The following is a 17,149-nucleotide window of genomic DNA, read 5'->3' as shown; positions in this document are numbered from 1 at the left end:
CCAAGCCAGAAAAAATAATTTGAAAGTTGTGGGAGCTAATTGATAGTCATGGTGGGCTGTGTAAATCGTAGCACATGAAAATAAGGTACTATAGGGAACAGTTCTGTGTTGGAGGGAGCACGGAGATGATAACCTAACTGACCTTCCCCCTTCAATCCCTAAAGTTTTTGGGACAGGCAGTAAGCAGTGCAGTCAGCACTGATGAGCTTGCAAACTACAGGGCAGTGGGCACAGTAATGTGTCTGTGGGTGTCAAACACAGCCTGTCCCCACCCCTCCCACTTCTGAATTAGGCCAAGGTCCAGGGACAGGGCCCAGGGGAGGAATATTGGTCAAGTATGCCAGAGAGGAATAGGAATGGCTTATGCAGAGAGGCTTATGGACCATTGCGAAAGATAAATCCTTCCATGCAACTGCAAGGAACACTGGTGGGGAGTTAAGACACTGCCTGTCAGACTACTGGGCCTCTTCTTTATATAAAAATATCATACTCCTGTGGCAAATAATAAGTCTGCCTTGATAGTTCCAAAATCTACCTTAGAGTAGCTAGGCGCAGTCATCTATGAATTAAGCAGAGGAAATAATTATTAAAGAAAATTTTATCGGAGTTGTACTTCTCTAAGTGTCCTGCTACCACTTTTCTCTTTCATATCTCATTATATATACAGCTTCAAGAATAACTTAATCATATTTATATTTTAAGAAGACCATTCTCATTACATAAGTTGACTATGTCCTAGGAGGTCTCTCAATGTGGCTGCCTCCTGACTGCTGTTCTGTGAGTTCCACTTTCATATTGCCTTGTGGAGGAAGCACTTGCTTGGCAGTACCTGGCTCTGGGGGCCTTGAGGGCAAGCACAGTTATGGCCTCAGCTTGCCCTACTGCAGTTATTGTCTGGCTCCCAGAATGAACTTAAGTCCTACTTCCCAGAGATAAAAAGCAAATATTTTGACCCACTGTACTAGAAGCACCATGAAAAATAAGAGATACCAATCCACACTTTAAGGTTTCAACTTCAATCATTCATAACTAGTCAATCTGTCACAGGCACACAGTGCCACCAACAATTTCATTTGTCTTACCTCCCCCTGTCTTTGGCCCCATGCCCATGGGGAAGAGGGGTTTTGATGTCAGGCTGGGATCTTTGGTGGTGCCACGAATGCAATGCATGACATTGAAAAGAACAAGTCAGTCTTGGTGCTTCTTCAGTTTTGCAGTTTCCCTCCACAAAACACTCTGGTTTTGAAAGCTGTGAATGGAGAATGATGTTAAGTGATATAATAGTGTTGCGATTACTTAGTTCTCACCTCAGGTCTTTTTGTCCTCACAGCTGTCCACAGTAGACAGCAGAAGGAATTGTTACATACACAAAGGCCTAACATGCTACCCACCTTGCAGGCACCTCTGGTTTCATCCGGTGCAGCAGTTGTCCCCTCAGTGTCTGGGTCACAGCCCTGCAGCTCTGTGTCTCATACAACCATGCTTTACTGTTGTATTTACATCCCTCATTCCAGATACTTGATACTCATTTTGTGTACAAATGGTAATACCATAAGAATAAAGTCACAGGTCACTAAATAGTTTTTGGCAGTTCTTAGTCTGAACCAGCTGAAGGGTTTTCAAGATTGTCGTTGATAATATTTTGGAAGTCAGATTGTGACTTCAGCAAGAGATGTGGTTATAAAGTGCTGTATTCAGTTACAACCCTTCACTTCCTTATCCCTATGATACAAGGTGTAGAGGTTTCTGCATCCTCAAGGCAGACTATGCTCAGCAATGCAGCAAAGAGAAATCTAATCTAATCCACATCTCAGTTGTTAGCTTTGGCACTAGAAGGCATATATATTCATTAATCCAGTGATTTCTTCAAATTCTTTATCCCACTTTTGTTCATGTAATGGTTGGTATCCCTAGCATGACTATACTTCTGTCAGGCTCCAAGCTAACTCAGAAAAATTTGTGTTACATTTTGCAAGGCAGACAAGCACTCCTGCGTTATGTCTGCATTCTGTGTCTTCCTTAAATTGGCACCCAGTTGCCTACACAGACCTGGCTGAGTGTAGGGTCAGGAAGACAATATAGGGTATTACATCACGCAGGTCCCCAAAAAGGGGAGCTAGAGAAAATGGCAAGCTGAGCAGACAGATTCATAAAGCATTTGAGCAACTGCCTGCATGTGAGCTGTGGCTAAATTATTCAATAAATTAAAGCACCTGTTCAAGCATAGCCTGAATCCTAGGTCTTCCCTGAGGTAACCTAACTGCTGTGCAACAAGGGAGGGATGGCAAATGCCTATCAACTGCTGCCAAACTTACCTTAGTAAAGCCCTTTCCTGATTGCCAGTACTTGCCCACAACTCTGGCAGCCCCAGTGGTACCACAAATACCACCACTGGTACTACATGAAATCACTGAACTTGCTCTTAACCATGAGTATTTATGTATTTTCATATAAAGAAGAAGAGCTTTGTGAGGGCAGAGACACCTGTGCTGGAAATGTCTGTTGCCAGGGGCTGAGACACAACAGGGAGATCCCTGCATTGGCTGACCAGGGATGCAAATCTGCACCCCTGGACTAGGGCCAGGATGAGGGCTCAAAGAACCATCTCACCTTGCCTATGCCTGAGCAACATCTGTGTTGCTGTATCTGTACCACAAAATACCCCTCTCTCCCTCAGGACAGCAAGCACCATGTGCCTTAGGCACATCTCTCCCTCAGGCTGGAGAGATTGTATGCATGAGGTAGTTCCATATACGGGCTTAGTCTCCTAAACTGTGTTTGCTCACATTACATAACATCAATTATCTACATGTTCAAGTTCTGGTCTAAAAATCGAGCCCTTCATATGGAGGTGCACTCTGGACCAGCCAGATGACAAAGTTTCTTTAACTGGAAACTCTCCTTTCTATCTTCCTGACAGTAAAATTTTGGGAGCTGAATATCAGTTCTTACATCAGCAAACAGACTTGTGCAGATTGGTGTTACAGTCATAAGAAATTATGAGATGGCTGGAGATGTGAGTCGGCAGGATTTGAAGTTTTGGCATGTTTGCTGAACTCCTGCAAGCTGAGAGCTTTTCCTGTCTCTTGGTGTTCAACTCACAGCTGACAGCAGGAACCGTCTGCAGTATGCCTGTGGATACAGGCTGGGACAGAGAAGTCTGATCTTGAGAGAAGCCTCTTTTCTATGAGGAAATTAATATCTCTGCCTATTCACCCTGGGGTGTAAGGATGAACCCAGGGCAATCAGGGTTTTGTCCCAACTATCCATAAGAGTATTTGTCTCTCTAATTTTTTTCTGTACTATGAAAACAGGGAAATAAGAAGATAATGGTCTAATTTTGTTCACAATATGTAAAAAGTTTTACAAATAATACTTATTTTATAGCTTTTAAATTATGCATTTGTATAGCTGTATGCCTATACATATACATTTTCATACAATAATTTATAGATTAACTTCTTTCAAATACACACAGTAGTTTAGTAATGGAAATATGCTACAGGACACAGATGCTATTTCATATGATACAAGGATTTCTAATAGGCATAAATAAGGAAATTTAAAATGAATTCAGAGGTTTTATACATTCTAATTAAGCTACAGCTTTCCAAATTATTTCGTTGTTTGATGTGCAAATTGCAAAATTTCCTTTCCTCTCTACATTGCCCTGGTGTTATTTCAAGAGGTTGAAAGTACATTGACAAGAGATTGCAATTTTCAGATGTTCAACATTTATATCTTTCAAATCAGCAGCAGTGATGCACCTAGCTTTTAAAGCAGTATTGGTTAAGCTTGTGAAAGCTGAATTTCTCTCCCAGAAGACAAAATTTTCTCCCTCTCCTGGCAATCCCTGGAATGCATAACAAAAAACCTGCATGTCTGAATTCATATACCCTAAGACATTCCTGCTAACCAGTGCATGACCATACACTGCCTCTTCAGTATGGCATTCTAGTAGAAGCTGCCCTGGACTCCATAGCAGATCTTGAGCAGTAAGATTTGTAAATTTACAGAGTAGAATTTAAATGTAGCAAAATCAACTATGAGAGTAAATTTCACTACCAAAAGTAACATTGCAAAATATAAGATAGTCTCAGATTCACCAGCACTGTGGTTTAAAGCTGACAGTTGTCTAAGATAGAGATTAAAAAAAATAAAAAATAAAAAATTAGTGCCTAGCGTTACAAATTATTTGGCTTAGCTCATGATGCTTTAACTGTGCCATTATTAGGTAAAGCCAGGGGTGTTCATTTTGCTAGTCATTCTGGGGTTGAACAGTGCTCTGCCAAGCTGTGATCTTCTACCAGGGACATGTTAGGAATGTACTGTGATTTCTTTTACAGTTGATTGTTTTGACTAATACCTATGCCCTTCTGGCACCAGGAGCCTCTGGTGTCCCTCAGTCTGTACCCATTCTGAAACTTTCAGAACAGACTGCTCACAGTCTCCTTGCTGCCCTTTTTTGAAACAACACAAATTATTCCCCTCTTATTTTCCTTTCTTAACTCCCAGGCCAAGGAAAGGATGGACCCAACAGTGTTGATAAACAGAATTTTAGCTATTGAATTTGCAAGATTTCCACAGTGGGTGGAACAAAAAATACATTACATCCTCTGCTTTCCAAGTATAGAACAGACATTTCACCTACAATGAAATCTACTAGGCTAATCATGATACTTGGGAATATGTGTACTTAACTCCCAACCATTTGCACAGACTTCTCTACTAATTCGTTGCAGAGACAAACTACAGAGCTGATCAGCTAAGCAGGCAGTCTGGATTAATGGAATGTTCTAAAGTCTCCTGGGGGGTCAGAAAAGCAAACATCCGTGTGGTAAAGCTACTTTTCCTCAAATAGATGTCAGTAGAAAGGGGTGCCGAGGGGTAATTGGATGAATACCCCATTTATCCTAAGCCTCAGCCAGCACAATCAGAGAGAGCAAACAAAACAGAGTATGAATGCTAGGCAACCGTCTGGACTGTGGCACGCCACGCGCTGCAGCTCTCACAGAAGCTGCTGAGTGGCTGGGAGCAGGCGGGTAGTATTTCAGTCCTTGGCTTCAGATGTGAGAGCTGTAACCATCCCTGCATTTTGGTCATCTGCAGCTGTAACTGTCACTGGAAGTCTGCAGAGGCATCAAGCTGTTCAGACTAGTCATGACCTTTTACACTGCCATATATATCCTGAAACCATTCTGTCTGTCAGAAAGAATCCCAGTTCCCAGTGGTTTCTGGCCACGTGGGGGTGTGTGTGTGAGTATGCATGCACAGCATCACATGCTTACATGCCTTGGAAAATTCTGCTCTCATTTTCTGCCTTCTAACCATTTCCATAAGCAGCTGGTCAGAGTCAAACGTGTGGCCTTTTAGTGAGGAGTTCTCTAGAGGTAGCTTCCTATTAAATCATGAATAGGGACTCTCTCATTAGTCTATCTCTGATTGGCGACTCTTGCTTGACCATGAAGACGGACAGGGCATGGACTAACAGGAAAACTATTTCCAAACCTGGCTTAACTCTATGTTAGGAGGCAGAGGGTTGGTGGCTTTTTTTAAATGACTTGGGGTTCAGCTACTGAGTTTCTCAGTTCCCTTGTGCAGGGGTGTCTCTGCCTGTCTGGTTATTTTCTGATAAGACTGGTCTCATTTCTTGTAGTTCTGGTAGTTCTTCTTTTTGTGGAGCTGCTGTTGATCCCAGACATCCCCTTGGCATTTTCTCACATCCTTCTGTCCAGACAACCAGCCTGCTTGAGGAAAGTCCACAAGCTCTTAGCCCTTGCCTTTGACAATGGGTTACACATTAGTAATGAGTCTGCATTAGTCTACTGGAAGTACTCATGTAATCAATTCCATCCTTATTTAGGTTTCCAGTTCCATTGCTGTAGGGTATAAGCATGTGCTCCATTCTCTTCTGCAAGCTAGATGCATTTTACCGGGGCTTCTTGCAAGCATGCCTCAGCAGATTCGGGCAGAGCAGAGTGGAGATGTTTGCTTAGCTTTTAATGCTAACTATTCTGATCTCATTAAAGCCGTACCCCACAGATTGCCTTCATGTATTTAAGAATAATAAAACACTGGGATATAAGCCACTAGCACCTTGAGTACCCAGGTACTGTCCTTGGTGCCTTGGGTGCCCCGAACTCTAGCAGTGAAATCTGAGGAGAAGCTACCTTATCTCTGCTTTGGGTTTTGCCTTTTTTTTCTCCAATTTAGTGATTACACCAAACAAGACCGAGATAGAAGACATGCTGCTTTTACTTTGCCCTTTCTGTAGGGCAAGGGATAAATACAGTGAGGAGAGAGGTGGCAGCTGCGAGACTTCACATTTTTCACAGGTCAAATTGATAGAGAAACATGTAAAATGAATGCCAGAAATTTTGCAATAGAATTGCATTCTTAAGAGAAAAAAAATCCCAGAAAATGGTCTATTCCAGTTAATATATCTCAGCACTTTTGCAGAAATCCATATAGGCCTTCAGGCAGAACAAAGAAAAAGTTTAGATCACACATATTCAGCTGCAGAGAAAGACAAACCATCATGCATATGGAGTGTGTTAGCTCTGCTTTCCATTGTACAATGCTTACAAGACTTTTAAATAAAATATGTGTAGCCTTCTGTGGCTAATAAAGATCATTGTATTCACTTAAAAGCTGAGCATAGCAAAGCATGGGGACGTCTCTGAACACCTAACCTGCTTTGGGGAGAGGGGCCTGAGACTGAAGCCAGAGAGCATTTTTCCATTGTGTTGCCTTGTTGGCCCATCCCTTTTGGCGTGACCACTACCTTTCCTCATCTGTTTGGGTGCTTTGGATTTCCAACCATTAATAAAGCACCTGCTTCAAACACTGCTGTTGAACCAGGTGACTACCATGCCTTGCCTGTGCCAGCCATGGCCCGTATCCTCTCACTTAAGTCCACATGATGCTCAGTATTCCCAAGGTCTCTCCCTATCTCTGACTCATTGTTCACTCCCGCCAGGATACAAAGAGGTGTTATCAAGGTAACATTTGGAACCTCCAGAGAGAGGAGACAATGTGTAGGCCACTGGTTGCAGAGTACTCTGAGATGCAGAAAAGAGTCTCCTTTGCAAATGCAATAGTCATGGCAACGGTTTTCTTCAACTTTTCCTGCAGAACAGTAATTCAGCTTTAGACACAATTCCATATATTTGATTTGTAGTCAAAACTCTGGAACTCTTTTTCTTTCACCATTCCAAACACAGGGGAGGGTTTCTTACCTTGCTTTTCCAGCCCTAGCATTAATGACTGCAAGAGCAGGATCAGGTCACAGCAGGATGAAATGCTCACTTCTTAAATTTTTCTTGTTGAAGGACACAAATTTCCACCCTTTGCCAGATTATGCCTGCATACCGTTTTAGTGCTGCATTCTGCTGCAGTGCTGAGGAAACCCTGCATGTAGCATGAAGGCAGCTGCCTGGGAGAGGTATGGCAGAACTGCAGTCATCAGTGAGTACAGCCTCAGACAAGTAACCAGAGCTTCATTTGGCTGGAATTGCAGCAGTAGTCAGCCAGCTGGTCAGCAAACTAAGTGTCCTGGTAAGTGTGGAAGGGAGATGGGCAGTGATAAATAGTGGCAAGGAACACATCTCAGCATTGAAATTAAATGGTAATTTTTATTTGCAGGCTCTTGGTGCTCAAGATAGCTGTCGGTATGGTTCTTGAAGGCACTATGCAATGATATGAGCAGACAGTTACACTTGTGGTAACACTTTTTCTGAACTAGCTGTTGAAAGAGAGTTATATTAAAGTGTATATGAGATGAGGACTTTAGCTGCCAAACATTGGCTGAGAGCTGCACCCTAGGATACTACCTGCAAGCATGGGCTTCTCACCAGAAAAACAGCTGATACATTCTGGGATCATACAGAAGGAATGAGTTTATAGAGGTGGAAGAAATAACTAGCAAGAGTAGAGCAACAGCTCAGGAGCCCAAGAACAGGAGTCTCTGGGTTGCTGAGGTTTGGTCCAAGCCTGTTTTTCCTTTTGTAAACATTCATCTGCATATGGTTTCAGGACAGGCTGCATCTACCCCTATTTCTCTTAGACATCTTCCCATTCTCCTTCTGTTTTCTTCACATAATCCCCTTATTGGTGTAATTTATAGACTGTATGCTATAGACATGTTGTCTTACATCTACCATTTTAAATATCACAGAAAAAAGTACATTTACACAGTGGGGAAAAACTAAAAAAGGTTATAAATACTGTAGACAGCACTTCAATGAATCAGCACTGGAAGAGGGATGCCAAAAGCCTCCTACAGCTGAAACTCTCCACCCTTGCTCACAGTGCTTGTGGCTCTCCTCAAGGAGCTTGGGTGGCTCTGGCCACCCCACTGTGTGGCAAAGGCAGCAGAGAAGAGCACACCAGCTACCTCCTATAATCATGGTGCTGAACAACATGAGCAACATTATAGATGCTGATACAGACACTAAAGCCCCTTTTACTGCCTTTTCAGCAAGAGCTAATTGTTGCTTAAAGCTAACTGTCCTTGAATTTGGAACAGCCAGATTTCTGAATTCAGAAAATAATAAATAATCATGTTTAATTTAATTGCTGCCAGAAAAAGCAAAGGTTTCCTGTGCTATTTTAGTAATTACATTTGATATCACTAATACAAAACTATAGTGATACCTAATGCAAGCTACCTTACTGACTCACTGCTAGCAGTCCTATCAAGTACAGGAGGAGAAAAGAACACTGAAGAACTGCCTTAAATCTGTTCAAGTATGCTTGAGAATTAGCATACATGAAATGCAAAGAAAAAAAAAAAGCATTTCAAACTGATGTTGTTTCTGTTCTTCTCCTTTTCTAGCCACAGATGAAAATGCTTGCATTGCAGACAAACAGTCTCTCTCACTATTCTCTACTACATAATTGCTGTCTAATATTTTCAATGTAAACAATGTGCCAAACTAAGTTTAGTCAGAATAATCCTGGAAAATGTTTTTTGATATAACAAAACACATCAACAATTGGGTTTTTTTTTTAATAGAAAGGAACAAAAAACCTTCAAATGTAACAAAACCAAAATAGCCTTGAAAGGCTTGTTTCTCAAAACAGAAGGAATTTCATAGAATGTCTTTTATAATGCATTGATTTCATTTTAGTCACAAGAGTTTCTCTTCTATTAATAGTTTTCAGTATAAGCTACAAGATGTGAAAAGCTGAAGATTGTTAATAGAAAAAAATACATGTCTGCCAGAGCTCACAAGATAAAGTCAAACATGGCTAAGGTTTCAGTTTGGCAGCAACTTGTGCCTCTAAGCAGACACAGTGACAGGAATGCCTTCCTATATGCAAGCATTCAGCAGTACTCAATTAACAAGCCTTAAGAGAGAACTTTACCATTAGTTTTATCAAGTGAAGGGTTTCCCTTCCTTCATAAAAGAATAACAATGAATATCACTTCTGCTTTATTCTAAACATGGTCTGCTTTAACAGTTTTCCACCATGACAGTGCTATATTTTCTGTTTCATCCTCTCCTCCCTCTGTATCTCTCACTGTTGCCTGTATGTAGAGTCATGGAAAATTTTCTCCCCTTGTTTTGCAAGGTCAGGGCTATCCTCTTACAGTGCATTAATAGCCTGCAAAACAAAAATGTTTCTGGGTAAGCAGGTTGCTTAATGGCCTCAGAAGAGTTGTAATTTATACAGTTAAAAGCATTGATGGGGGAGATGAAGGACATAACACACAAAACAGGATTAATTCAGAAAATTTTGTTGATAGCATAATAGTCCATGCTGAGCAAATATTACACACTATTACTTAAAAATTACAGCTATTACGCAATATTACTTATGTTTTCCAAGACAGGATCATTACAACGTGGCACTGCAAAGATTATTCCATATTTAGAAAAAATATCATTCTGCACCAAATTCTGAATGTCAATGGCTCCATCTGCATTATTACCAGCATACAGAACCAAAAACTTAGAGCAAACAGCCATAGTCTCATTACTGCTGCAAACTTATGAAATGCTGCTTATAGGTTATGTAATTTCAGCAGAGAAGCCCCGTAGTTTGTTAATTGACAAAGACTCCCAGACCTGTACTCAAGTCATTAGCCTTCTGCTGCTCTCTGATGAGAGTGGTGAATCTGGAGTTACTACTGCCCATTACAAAAAGGACACACACATAATCCCAACCTGCTCTGCACTGGGGCAGCCTCACCTTGCATATTGTGTTCAGTTTTGGTCACTGCCATAAAAGACATTGAGCTGTTCGGGACTGTCCAAGGAGGGCCATGAGGATGGAGAAGGGCCTTGGGGGGAAGCCGTGTGAGGAGTGGCTGAGGTCACTTGGTCTGTTCAGCCTGGAGAAGAGGAGACTGAGGGGAGACCTCACTGCAGTGACAGCTTCCTTGGGAGGGGAAGAGGAGGGGCAGGCACTGATCTCTGCTCTGTGGTGACAGTGACAGGATGTGAGGGAATGGCCTGAAGTTGTGTCAGGGGAGGTTTAGGTTTGGTATTAGGAAAAGGGTGTTTAGGCACTGGAACAGGCTCCCCAGGGATGTGGTCACAGCACCAGCCTGACAGAGCTCAAGAGGTGTTGGACCACACTCTTGGGCACATGGTGTACTTCTTGGGGATGGTTCTGTGCGGGGCCAGGAGTTGGATTTGGTGATTCTTATGGGTCCCTTCCAAATCAGCTTAATTTGTGATTCTGTGATCAAAATGTTTTCATGGTGACTAATGTCTGCTTTCTCCATTCATTAAGAAAAAAAAATAAAAAAAGGAAAAAAACCCCAGAAAAAAATAACCAAATAAACAAAGGAAAAAAAAGAAATCAGAGGAAAAACAAAAAAAAAAAACAACAGAAGAACTGCTACTGGGACAGCATGGAAACAGGAGTTCTTTGCTTTCCATTAAACAACTGGCTTGTGTGACTGGATAAAGCTATTGCTTGTGCTAATGAAAGAAAGTAGAAATTCTGAAAGAAAACCTGATATTTATATTTCCCAGACTGTTTCACTGGTGAGCTCAATGCTGAGCACTCTCTGGCCTGCAAGTACAAGTACTTAACATAAAGACCCATCAGCCACCACCAGTAGGAAAGTCCATCCAGGGGAGCTGACCTCTTCTTGTAGTTTTTGTGATAAAAAGGGAAGTACTGTGCTGAAGATATTGGCATAGAGATGGGAGGGTATAAGCTTATGCATCCCCCTTGTGATCTGTGCTCTCACTCAAAAAAAAATCAGCAACTCTCAGAGGGCCAGTTCAGCTGCTGACAGCACTATGAAGCCAATGCTCAGCTCAGAGCGAGTTGATACAAGGTGCACCACCTGCAGAAATCAAAGGTCAGCCTTTCACTATCTCATTCCTGTTTTTTTCTTTAATCATTGTTTGCACAGCTCAAGCTGAACTTACTGTAGTCTCCCCCCTTTCTGAAAAGATGTTGGAGGAGCTGGGGGTTTTAATTCTGCTAAGGCTGCTCGTGGACCTGAGCAAACCCCACAGGGGAGAGTGGAGCAGAAGGGGTCCTGCCACTTTCAGCAGCTGAGAAAGAAATTTAGCTGTAGCATGAAAGTGCAACCAAAGCTCACACCCTCCAGGGAATTCGTAAAACTGAATTGGCCTTTAAATTAATCTGGACTCCAGTGCTCTTGCACAGGTTACAGAGGACTAGTGAAACAGAACCAGATCTTCTATATGTGAGCGGTGGTACCTACAAAGGGAAGAGTGTTTGCCTACTATAACACCACCACTCCCATCTCCTCTCCTCCCTCTCTTTCAATCTCTTTCCCCTTAAAATGCAGGTTTGTGCACAAATACCCTGGCTGAAGAGAAATCAGCAGGGTCACTGGTAGGATCATTGTTTTTTTCCCTTCACCAGCCAGAGAAGTTTCTGACAGGAGGCCTTCTGTGTCTGGAATTGTCTGAATACCTTCCTTTGGATTTGATGCTCTCTCAGCACCTCCTGCTCTGAGAAGCCTGCCAAGGCCTTCCATAACTAGGTCTTAGTCTGACCCAAGGCTTTTCTTTTTTTGTACACAAGGTTAAGCTGGCATTAATGTGTTCAAACCTAAGTATAGAACAGGTGGCAGGATTCATCCACTGCTTTGTATTTTCCCACAATTCTAGCCTTGTGCTAGAACAGTATGCTCCAGTCCTTAAATATTAGTTTATTTTACCACTAGAGCTTCAGGTGTTTTCCAATTAATGGGTAAAGAGCCAGCAATGATGTTTGACCTTAGAAGAGCAGAACCTCAGAGAGCAACAGCAGCTTGTCCTGCAGTAATGCAAAGCCCACGCAGACCTTCCATTTCTACTTCAATTTGTTGTGTCAGGCCATTATTCTCATTAAGTGAAAATCCACTGTGAATGATGTGTTTTAATGTAATCTCAAAAATGTGGGCCTCCAGAGATGGGGGTCAAAACACTGCAGGTCCTTTTGGGGTAAAAATAATTACCTGTATTTAAACCAATCAGGTTACTTTTTTTTTTTTACTAAAATAGGTTCAGCCCAGATCAATTCAATAAATACTGTAATAAGCATGTCTTTAAGGGTATGTGGTGATCTGATTGTGTAGCAGTATGCATGAAGGAGTTGGCTCTGGATATTAAAGGAATGATGGATTTGAAAGAAAGTGCTTCTCGTTGGAGATCAGAGCTTGTGCAATGTGTAATGAAGCCTGCAGTAGGAAGCTGACAGCATGAATAATGATATGTATTACACATGGAAACAAAGATATAGTGTAGCTGTACACTTTGTTGCCATTTAGTTCTTTGCAAAACCATGAAAAGGCAGTTGTGGGATTCGTGCCTTCTACAGAGCATCCCCAAAACAGTGCGTACTTTGGTTTGTCCAGCCATGCTCTCCATGGCACAAGATTTATTTTCAAATGTTTCACTGAAGTTTGGGCTTATTTATTTTATTGGAAAGAAAACAGAAAGAAGTGCAATTCAGAGGTTTGCTTTTGCAGTAAAAACAAACTAACAGCAGGTTTAGCGCAGTGGGCAGTAATTATAGTAAGGCATGGATGTGCTGTCCTAATGATTCCTTATATTCCCATGTGACCTAATAAAGGGCCGAACATGCAGTTTCCGTGCTTGTTTGCTGCCCTCTCTTGGCAGCATTATCAGCCTCCGGGAGAGAAAACTGAAGCTTCTGTCAAGAGCAGCCTATCAAAGCAAACTCATTCAGAGAAATGAAAGGGTCTTGTGCCAAGGAGAAATAAAACATTTGCATCTTTTTACACATTGGAAAAAGAATTAACTGCACCTAAGAAATTAGATTTCCTTTCTTCTCTATGTTTCATTGACTCAATGTAGGGGAATTGGAGAACTGATTTGGGTGATGAGTCTGTTACTGAGAAACATTATCCTTTCCTAGACATTATTGTGAGCATCTACCAGCTACCTTTCCCTTCTTCCTCCACAAAAGCAAGTTTCTAAAGAAGAATAATTTTTCCTTTTCAGTCCCTAGCACAATATTTGAGCAGACTTCAAAGACCTTCAATTACTTCTACACAGATTTCCATCTGCAGTACACATATATGTATCTTTCATCATCACTGTCAGAAAAGCTAAAAGAAACCAGATACTGTGAACAGCAGAAATCCTTTACAGCAAGTATGTCTTCTTCCAGCTCTAGTTTCAAGATGAGGAATCCATTTGGGATCCTCTTTGCAGATAAAGAAATGCAAGCCACATAACAGTTGATTATCAAATCTCTGTATGCTCACATATCTTGCTATGACCTGATGTGTTCACAGACCATACACACCGGTCATTCATACTCTAGAAGGCTGTAAACAAGCAGCCTTGACTACCCAGTGAGGAATACTTTTCTACATACAAATCTTCTTTATCTGTCATGTTCAATATCTCACTTATGCGTAAGAAAACACATACTACCTTTTCAGATAAAGAAGATTCTCCCACGGAGGAAACATTCTTCATATTCTTTCTGGACAGCAGTGGCTTCAACCGTCTGTCAACAAGATCATGTTGACACAAATCCTTGACCAAAGACCACAAACAGTATCCTCCAGCCAGCTGCCTTCCTCCAGGTCATCATTCCTCAAGCACCCAGAGACACCATCACTTAAAATAACACTGCCAAATAGGCTTGCCAACACATCCTCCTGGTTCGATTCCCCAGGAAAAGAATATGTATAATATTTTACATTGAACATTTCTGAAATATTAAGAAGACGGAGAATTAATTTTTAAGGTTTTTAACCTTAAATAATAATTAACTTAAAAGTTAATTATTTTTAAAATAATTAACTTTTAAGGTTTCTTAGAAGAATGTTTTTAAATTCCCATTCTGAAAGTCATCTAGTAGTCTCATAGTATGATAAATATATATATCCATAAAATATTTCAAAGCTGTGTTAAGATAAAAATGAGAATAAAACCCAAGAAAATCTTTGGGTTTTTTTATACTTGAAGGATGTATTATTTCTATTTTCAGCTTGTAGTTGGGATAATATTGCTCAGGAAGCCAAAACTGACTCTTCTCCCAAGAGAGAATCAAGATCCATCTGGACTTAAACCTTTACAGTGTGCTTGAGGATGACCCTTCTTGAGGAGGGAGGTTGGACCTGGTAACCCACTGTTGTCTCTTCCAACCTTACCCATTCTGTGATTCTGTGAGATACAAAGGAGGGTGTAGCCCTGTCTCTCCTTGCACCTGCTTTTAGCTGCACTTGTGTGGGCCCCAGCCTCAGTTCCTTTTGGTTTACTTAGAGATGTGTTTTTATGTTAATTTGCTGGGGGTTTACATTTACCAGAGCATTCATGATTTGGGTCTCACAGCCCATGTCCATGTTCTTGTGGGTCAGGTTGAGAGCACGGACACTCGAGCATGAGCCAGGAGGAAGCTCATGTACAACCAGTGTCTTCAGAAGAGGGAAGAGCAAACTAGCCAATTGTTCATGAAGATTCCATGGGCCAGACCTCCACAGAGTCCCTGGTTATATCCCAGGGTTGGGACCACTGTGCAAAGAGCTCTTTACCTCCTGTTGGTGTATGTGAAGGCCATACATGTAATCATACACAATAGTGTATGTGCTCTCACAAGTAGGCAACAGCGCTGAAAGTTTGGTTTATTACAGATATTTACTAGGCACACAAGCAGTCCTGGAGGCAGGAGCTAGGCCAAAGGGTCAACAAAAGAGAGCCTGGGGTTTTCAAAGGCTCCTGTCAGTAGACTTGGATCTGTGATATCCTCCTGCTGATATCACTTGAGAGGTATTCCAGACAAACCAACTGAATCTGTGCTAGAGCTGGCAAGTGTATGTTCACCAGTGCTTATCACAAGTGGCCTGGGCCATCAAAAGCAGGCTACAAGGCTCCTACACATGAGGATTTTCACTTCTGAGTTAAAAAGAAGCACATCTGGCAGCTAAAGAGATCTTTCCAGGAGTTGTTTCTCCATAGAGCTGGGAAAGGAAGAAGCCCTAGGACTCCTCTCCCACAATCTACACAGACTAGTTCCACCTTGTCCCACCCAAAAAACTCTTTGACCTGGAGAAGAACCTTCCCCTTTGGAAGCTTGTATCTGCTTCCCCTTCGCCAACATGTCCTTCGGAATTCCTCACTACAAAGCATTTTCGCCCAATGGCAGCTTCCTGTTGGGAGAGCACAGAGGATCTTTGCTCTTGTACCCTGCTGAGCAGCAGCCACAGCACTGGCACTGCCAAAGCTGTTGACACTGGGACCTATGGATGCTAAATCTGAACCACAGTGCCTGTACAGATTACAGGCCACACAGCTCCTCAGGCTTGCCTGAGAAAGTAGTCTGGGAAAAACATGAGAAGGAATTAAAACAATCCTCAGGAACACAAAACAGCCTTGCAGGTGTTGTTATGTGTTCCTTGTTTTCCTTGCAGGAGAAAGTCAGGGGGGTGGTGAGCCCCACTGACCAATGATGGTAATGTAGCAGTTTACTAACCAATAAGAGTTTCCTTTCTGTACTTTCCACGTATCTGTCTATAAAGCAGGCCTGGAGCAATAAACTGAGAGATCCTCTTGTTCTGACTCCCTTGAGAGTCTGTGTCGTTCTTTCCCGCCGTTCCCAATTAGAACGACATCTGGTGACCCCGACGTGATGGTGAACCGACCCCCCGAGGTCTGGTAACTCGACGTGAAGTGCAGCCGACCCCTGAGGTCAGAAAGCAAGCGACGTGATGACATCTGCTACTCCCCTGAGGGTAAGCAGCGAGCGGGGAAAAAATCACCAGCCCTTCCCCCTAGAGGGGTAAGTGGAAATTCTCCCGAGCTTTCCTGGAGAAAGCTGGTTTTGAAAACCAACGGGATAGTGGAGCCCTGCCGGTGAGCGGGCTTGGAATGGCCTATCTTGGTGAAGCAGAGCTCGAAGTCCCGGGTCAGAGCCGATAGCGTCTGCATTACTGCATTCGCGGAGCCGCCAAGATAAAGTTTTCATAATGGAGAACTGTAATTTAGTTAACGAGCAGCTGGTCTGCCTTGCATGGCAAAATGCCTTGCTGAGCATGAGACTCTGTGTTCCTGAAGAAGGTATACGAGCTTTGTTCCACTGGGTGAAAGCGCAGGAGTTTGCTATGACTGTGAATGATGTGTTTGACCTTGAGATTTGGTGGTCAGTAGGGGACCACCTGTGGACTGAGCTAGTTGCGGGAAATACCAGTGCGTGCGACTTAGCAGCATCTTGGGGAGTGATCTTTACGGCACTGAAACAGTGCCAGCCTAAAGACAGTGAGGCCAGGGTAGAAGACTTAGATACCAAGAGTCCAGCAGTCCCCTCCAGGACCGGCACCACGAGTACCTGCCAGCACGGCCGCGGAGAACCTTTTCTCCAGCTTCGCCGCGTTCTCCGCAACACCTGCATCGGCCCCGCAGGCACCGCCGCTACCGGCACCGCGAGAGCTGCCTCCGCCCGCGCCCTTCGCGGCGTGACCCGTTGCAGCGGTGGGGAGAGAGACCGCTCTGCGCCCATCAGTGAAACCAAGCCCTCTTGTCAGCCCCCCCTGCGCCCGGAGCGCAGGGCGCCGCCTAGGGGTCTGAGCGCGAGTCCGGAACACCGTGGGCCGCCGCCGCCGGGAGGCCCGGGCGATCCAAGCCCGATCCTCGGTCTGGGACCAGAACCGAACCCGTGACAAGGGTAACAAACCCCCCGTGTACCAACGCGGCGGGGC

Source organism: Parus major, chromosome Z (assembly GCF_001522545.3).
Source record: "Parus major isolate Abel chromosome Z, Parus_major1.1, whole genome shotgun sequence".
In the NCBI taxonomy this organism is placed as follows: Eukaryota; Metazoa; Chordata; class Aves; order Passeriformes; family Paridae; genus Parus; species Parus major.
This window is presented reverse-complemented; position numbering follows the sequence as displayed.